This window comes from Triticum urartu, chromosome 2A (genome assembly GCF_056163025.1).
Source record: "Triticum urartu cultivar PI428250 chromosome 2A, HENAU_Tu73, whole genome shotgun sequence".
Classification (NCBI taxonomy): domain Eukaryota; kingdom Viridiplantae; phylum Streptophyta; class Magnoliopsida; order Poales; family Poaceae; genus Triticum; species Triticum urartu.
In genome coordinates this window covers 566470270-566478233 of record NC_141874.1, presented here as the reverse complement: position 1 = coordinate 566478233, position 7964 = coordinate 566470270, and positions in this window count along the sequence as shown.

The following is a 7964-nucleotide window of genomic DNA, read 5'->3' as shown; positions in this document are numbered from 1 at the left end:
CCGTACAGGATGACGAACACGGCAAGGGCCCCTGCGATGAGGATGAGGAACTCTCGGCCCCTGCCGAGTCCGGGTGCGCCGGGAGGGCGCTTGGTGCCCAGGGTGAGGGCGCCGCCACCGGGAGACGAAACCTTCGACATTTCGCGCTTTGGATACTCAGGGAGGAGGGATTCGCCGGGGAGGAGGAGGGGCTCGCTCGGATTTCTCTCGCTTAGGTTCGGGGGGAAAGGCAGCTTCTTCTTGCGCTAGGGGTAAGAAAAAGGGGATGGGAGGAGGGGCACGTGTATCCTGTGGGCCGGGCCGACGGGGTCTCCCTATGCATCGCCTCGAACGAGTCGGAAGCTCGGCCCTCTCGCGTTGCTCATGCCTTCACGATACGTGGGCCTGGCCCAGCGCGCGGGTGAATGAGCGTGTAATACGGCGAATCCCTATAACGCGCCCGTGTGCGTGACCGAACGGGGGCGCGCCCGCGCGTGGCGCCGTGTGGGCCGCGGCCCACTTAAGCTCGGATAGCTGTTTCAGGCGGGTTTTATTAGGATTTTCGGTTTTCTTTTGTTTTTTCGTTTTTCTCTTTTCTCTTTTCTGTTTTCATTTTTTCTGTTTCACTTTTCTGTTTTCATTTTTTCTGTTTCATTTTTTTTTCTGTTTTCAAATATGAACAGTTTTTAAAATTTGAATTTTTTTAAAGTTTGAACAATTTTTGACTTTGAACATTTTTTAGTTCGAACAATTTTCAAACTTTGAACATTTTTTAGTTCGAACAATTTTCAAACTTTGAACAATTTGACTTTGAACATTTTCAAACTTTGAACATTTTTCAAACTGTGAACAATTTTTGCCTTTGAACAATTTTCGAACTAGGAACAATTTTTTAGTTTGAACAATTTTCTAGTTTGAACAATTATGGATTTTGAACAATTTTCGAATGTGAACAGTTTTTTAATTTGAACATTTTTGAAATTTGAACATTTTTTAATTTAAACAGATTCAAAATCAGAACAGTTTTCGTAATTAAAAACAGAAAAAAGAAGAAGAAACGTACCTCAGAGGCTCATGCTGGGTCGAATTTGTCGCGGCCCACACGGCGGCACGCGCGGGCGCGCTCCTGTTCGGTCGCGCACACGGGCGCGTTATAGGGGCTTCCGTAATACGGGACGACCCGTTGCGGCGAGCTGCTGCGCAGCGCAGCGTACGACGGCATTTGAGCGACGGACGCAGCCAGCAGCACAGCGCGAGTTTATTTCCACGAATTGACTTGAACAAATTTCATATTTGAACAGATTTTAAACTTAAACGTTTTTCTTAATTGAAATAATTTTGAATTTGAATTATTTTAAAGTTAAACTATTTTACAAATGAACCATTTTAAATTGACCTTTCTATTTCTGTGGCCTCAAGCTTTATCAACTCTACTCGATTTTTCCTACACTTTTAAACTTTTTATCGCATTTGTTAAGCCCTTGTCTGAAACTCTCGCAAACTCTCAAACGGCTGTCGTTGTCTGGTCAATGGCATTGACCATTATAATGGCAATTACAAATGGGGCCGCGTTGGGTATGATCCCGTCGTGGCACGTTTGACCCGCAGTCTCTCTCACTCGTAGCATTTCATCGTGTACCCCTAACAGGTGGGCCGCTTTATAAAGGGACGGATACGCCGCAGCAGCAGACGATAGGTGGGGACACAGTGCATAGATACAAGGGGAGGGGATCTCGTGCACGTCCATCGCGCTCTCTTGCGCGTACATGGCACTCGCTTTCAATGCCCCCGCCTCGCCCCTACGCTTGGAATACAACTTCTATAATCTCTTCCCGAACAGAACATGTAATCTTTCGATTCATCTGGATCTACAACAACAACCACGGCAATATCAAAGACTTTTTCCCAATCAAGTTAGGTAGGCTAGATATAAAAACCACAAAACTTAAGGTAACCAAAACGAAGAGAGAGAGAAAGAAAAGGTAAAGAAGAGACAAGTGAACAAAGCTTCCGGTGTTATTTCCATTGCTCTCTTGTTTTTTTCTTTTCCTGTACGATTGGATGGGTTCCTTGTTTTTTTCGACAAAGAGCATATATTGATATCGCAGAGATATCAATTACACTCAGCATCTGCAACAACATATTGTCCTAGCGACATTATGGATGCACACAGCCAAAAGAAAAAAGAAAAATTACAAAAAAGAAAAGTCCCGTTATAATGATCTATTCCCTGAAACAGCAAAACTAACACCACCAAGACAACACCAGAAGTCCAGCTTCTCCAAAAGCAACGCCTCCAAGAACGGAACAGTGCACAAGCGTCTTCGTTGCCCGATCATAGATCTTAGGTTTTCACCCTGAAGAAAGTCATTGCTCTCTAAACAATGCCTTCAACAAGATCATTGCCAGACACAACCAATTAAGGCTGGACCTCAGATTTTCACCCTGAGAGGTAGGACTTTGGACTTCTCTTGTGCAGTCGCCCCCACTTGCATACCACTGCTCCAAGTCGTGAATCATCAAGCCAATTCCTGCTCGCCACAAAAATTCAAACCACCATCACTAGTCCTCAGATCTCAGCATCCATGGCATTCTTCGCCAGCACCATGAAATGAGAACATGCTCCATGATATTAATAGCCTACAGAGCTTCGAAGCGCTCCCTCTGAAACCAAACGGTCAGAGAAACACGGGTGCACACGACCGAATCCCACCCGATCCAGCCATCTCCAGGCATGAGTCGCCTAGTGGAGTACGCCAGCGGATCCTTCCAGAACACGACGCTACAGCTAGATCGTTGAGGACATGCATCCGGCAGATCAAACTCTCGGTGCGAGTTTGAATCATAGGACCTCCACCTTTAATCAAGCCAAGCTAGTAGCCCCCCACCCGCCGACACCCTGTTGAATCTGCCGCTCGGAACCCCACTGGCGAGGCCAACATCGAGGAAGAAAACGGCAGAACAGGGGTGATCTTCTGCCGGATCCGGCCAAACCACGCAGCGAGGAGAGCCTCGCCACCGTTCAACGTCGCCGGGGAAGACCTCCGCCACCACTGGCTTTCCACATGCACCGCCCCGGTGACGACCCGCCTCGCGCGTAGGAGACCGTCGGAGCTCGCCCACCATCACCCCCATCTTTGATAGGCTGGGTGTGACCGCCACCACCGTCGCCGGCGGCGGCAGCGGCCGAGGGAAAGAGATCAGGCAGGGACTCGCTTAGGGTGGAAGGGGGCCTCCAGAGTTGCCCCGCGCGAGGCAACCCGGGAGGGAGGGGATTGGATGGGAGGAGGGAGGAGGGATGAGAGCGGTGGTAGACTGGGGCGGCCGGCCGGCGCCGCGGTGATGGGTTACTTGTTATTGGTACTGGAAACATATCACATTATTCCGGGGCAACAAGATGTTAAGAGATTACTTATGGTTAGACTCTTCACAACTTAGCAATGGATATAATCCTTTCGGGGTGATTAGTATACGCTATGGGTGTGGATGTTCTTATTTGGATATCTTGATTTGCTGGCGTGAATATTGACATGCATTAACTAAGACTTTAGCATGTCTCATGAACACACACATCTAGCTAATTTAATTCAATGGAGAGATAACCCATGGTACTTTCCATTGGGCAAGCAAGATTGGTTGGATTAGCTCACATTTCTATAAGTTATATGTTCGCTTATGTAACTTTCTTGATTGCCAACATCAAGTAAGTTTTGCTGATTTAGTTGGGTTGTCTGTTTATCAATGACTAAAGAATATGAACTTACCCCTAGTACAGATACGGACCATCGCACGTGAATGTTTGGACCGCCGCACATGATTTGCCCAACCTTCTCTACCGGTGGGTGAGGGGATGAGCCGCGAACAAGCACACGGTTTTCCCGCCCGTATGTGATATTGAGGATAGCGCACACGATTCCGGTAAAATAATCGTGTGCTAATTGGTTGCTTTTGCACACGATGTAAGTAACGTGTTTCGTTTGTTTCTCGTTGGGGTCGCAAACCATTTATTTCTTAGTATGTCTGTGTTTTTCTTAGGTCGTAAACACTTATTTAGTAGGCCATCAAAGTTGTATTGCCAGAGGCCTCACACGGTTTTCAGGAAATAAAAAATGTATTTAAGCTATATTTGATTGTGTATTGATACACCACATGTCATAGATACATATTTCTTCATAGATTCAAATGCTAGCTACAAAAGATAGATAAAAGAAGAGAATATTCATAGTTATTTTTGGTTACATCTTTGGCTTCGTGATGGGTGGAAATTTCCTTATAGTTCTTTCCTTTCATTGCAAGATGAACACCTCTATATTAACTGCTCAAAAAGAATTTCTCATTGTTTAAAAATATTCGTGAACATCAGATCATATGTAAACTGAACAAAATTAACTATATAATGAGTAATTTCATATGATTAGTCAATTGCCTTAAAGAAAAGTAGCCTTGACTTGAGGTAGATTTCTAGAGACGCAAGATGCATGCAACATGTCGCACACCTTGCGAGTCTTTCTTCTTTTCAGTGTTACCAAAATAGGAATATTCCTATTATACAAGTGTAGAATAAAAAAACATTAATGAAGATAGAACACGTAAGAAGTCACATAAAATTGTGGCACAAATAGATAGTAATATGGTTTTTGTAGGTTATATTGTTCCGAAGACTCTGGATGTTGGCCTTGTAGTCTCTCTATGTCGAAGGTCTTCGTGTCACCCTTGTGATATTTTGGTAACACTGCATAAGACATTGTTAACTAAAAAAGTGTTCTATGCAGTGCACCAAACATTACAATAGCGACGGGCTTTTGAGTAGAAACACCTCGTGGATTGCATTATGTTAGCTAAAATTTACACAGTAATAAGAGAGTGAGTCGGTGAAATAATTAACTGAAGTGACCGAACAATTATGTGGCCACAACATAGATACTTACTTCTCGTTGTTCCCTTAGGGATAACGGGCTGGTAGGCCAAGTTGTTTCTTTTCTAACATGTAGTGGTTAGCTTCCTAAATGGATGGCTAATCAACATTGATGGCACAATACGGGTAAATTGCACACAACTGTCATATATGTACCTGAGAATATATACACAACAAATGTAGTCCAAGTCATTAGCAAACTTAAATAAAAAACTTGGCACATCATGTCCAAGTCTTTCTTCTTATACGGTGTTACCAAAATAATTTTATAAGATGCTAGCAAGAGTTAAACAACAATTAGACATAATAGATCCTTACATGGGCGAACACAATAAGATATTGGAGCAAACTCATCGATCTAGCTGCAGAGAATAAGATATAGTAGCTAACACAAGATAATAAGACTCGAACGAAGCTAACGAGTATAAAATACGAACACCGCCAGTGCTTATAGTGTAGATCTCAGTATTCTAACGAATCTAACATGCTAACCATGCTCACAGTGTAGATCCGCAATAAATAAAACTAGAACTTTCATTATTAAATATGTACATACCTCCTGGAGCAGGGTGAGTACGGCAGGCGTAGTGGTCATGGTGGAGGTCGGGCACGGGCACGAGGATGAGCCAACTACTTGACCGGTTGCATGTCCGAAGTTTGACCATGCGCATCGGCACGAGTGAACGACGAAGAAGACAACAGGGAGGTCATCAGCGTAAAAGGCCAATAGAAGCTTCCGCCTCGCTGACCAGGTGAGCTTTACAGAGACCAGTAGGGTTTCAGTGGCGGTTGTGGAGTGGAGTGAGGAAGGACGATGTCCTGCTGGTCCCATTTATACAGGAAAGTTGGTAGGGTTGTGTATGATGGGCCAAATAAGCCCATTCAGTACACACGACTTGCAGGACAAAACCATGCATGATACGAAGTTCGTTCATACCTTTCCTATGTATAACCGTGTGTGAGTTGGTGGGTGATACGTTGCAAACGTATCTATCATTTTCGATGCTCCATGCTTGTTTTACACCAATTGCTATATGTTTTCTCTGTACTTTGTAGTATTTTTATGGATTTTCTGGGACTAACCTATTAACAAGATGCCACATTGCTAGTTTCGTGTTTTCTGTTGTTTTTTATTTTAGAAAAGTAGTTCTACAAATATTCTTGGAATTGGACGAAATAAATCTGGAAGTCCCTATTTTAAAGAAACCAACACGGAGTCCAGAGGGCAGTGGTACATTTCTAATTAATCTATGTTTGAATAATTGTATCGATAATTTTTGATTCTCCATGCTTGTTTATTGCCAATTAATCTATGTTTTTATTGTGCTTCCTGATGTTTTTATGGATTTCCTGTGACTAACATATTGACAAGATGCCACAGTGCGAGTTCCCTGTTTTCTGCTGTTTTTTATTCCAGAAAAGATACAAAGGAAATATTCTCGGAATTGGAAAAGGAAGTTATTTAAGTGATTTCTCACCGGAAGACTCCAGAAGCCATAAGGGGAAGAGCTGGAGGCCCACAGGGGGCCCACACCCCCTAGGCGCGGCCAGGGGTGGGCCCGCGCCTGGGGCAGGTGTGGCCCACCTGGGTGCCCCTCAGCTCCGCCCTTCCGCCTATTTATTCACCCCGACGTGAAAACCCTGGAGATAGCGCAAAAGTTCCAGAAAAAAGTCCCCAGCCACCACCATCATCTCGGGGAGATCAGAATCTCTTCCCGGCACCCTGCCGGAGAGGGGAATCGTCACTGGAGGCCTTCTTCATCACCATGCCAGCCTCCGGAGTGATGTGTGAGTAGTTCACCATAGGACTACGGGTCCATGGCAGTAGCTAGATGGTTGTTCTCTCCATTGTATGAATCTCATGAGCTGCCTAACATGATTGAGATCATCTTATTATTGTGCTTCATGTATGAATCTTGTGAGCTGCCTAACATGATCAAGATCATCTTTATGTAATGTTACTTGTGTTGGTTTGCTGGGATCTGACTAGTTATTGAGTACAATGTTCAAGTTGAGTATAGATCTTGAGTCTCTCTTTGAATAGATCTTGAATCTCTTTGGTGTTATTGTGATCTTGCATGCTCTTCATTGTTAGTGGTTGCTCTGGTCAAGTAGTTGCATTCAACTCCAAGAGGGAGTATTTATGCTAGATAGTGGGTTCATGCCTCCAGTAAGCCTAGGCTCGAGCGACAGAACGACTAAGGATGTGGATGTGCTGTTGCCACTAGGGAGAACGAGATGGTGCTCTGCCCAAATAGGGGTGGTTCTACTATCTACCTTATACACTTTACTTAATGCAATAGTCTGTTGTTTACAGCTTAATACTCATGGTTTGTTCAGATGATATCTCCGTGAGTGGACTATTTAGTCACAGATGCAGTTGGATGGCTGATAACCCACAAGTATAGGGGATCGCCACGATCTTCGAGGGAAGTAAAACCCAATTTATTGATTCGACACAAGGGGAGCCAAAGAATACTTATAAGCCTTAACAGATGAGTTGTCAATTCAGCTACACCTGAAAGTAATCTTGCTCGCAATGGTTTATCAGTGGTAACAGTTTTATGGAAGTGGCAGTAATGGAATAACAGTAGTATAGGAATAAAAACAGCAGTAGTAACAATTGCAGTAAACAGCAGGATGCAAAACACTGTAGGTATAGGGATGGATGGATGGGCGTTGCATGGATAAGAGAATTAATAATACACATAAGACAGGGGCATTGCAGATAAATAAGATAAAAGCATCTAGTACTAGATAACCATAGGCGTGTGTTCATATATAGTCATACGTGCTCACAAGGAGAACTTGCACAACATCTTTTGTCATGCCATCCCGTTGCTGCGGGGCCTCTAGGGAACTACTGGCAATTAAGGTGTTCCTTTCAATAGAACACTGGAGCAAAGCATTAACACTCCGTGAACACACGTGATCCTCACATCAAAGCCATTCCCTCCGGGTGTCCAATTATTGTCACTTTGGGGCCATCGGTTCCGGACAATGATATGTGTACACAACTTGCAGATAAGACCAAGAACAATAATTATCCTCATGAATCAATAATATGTTC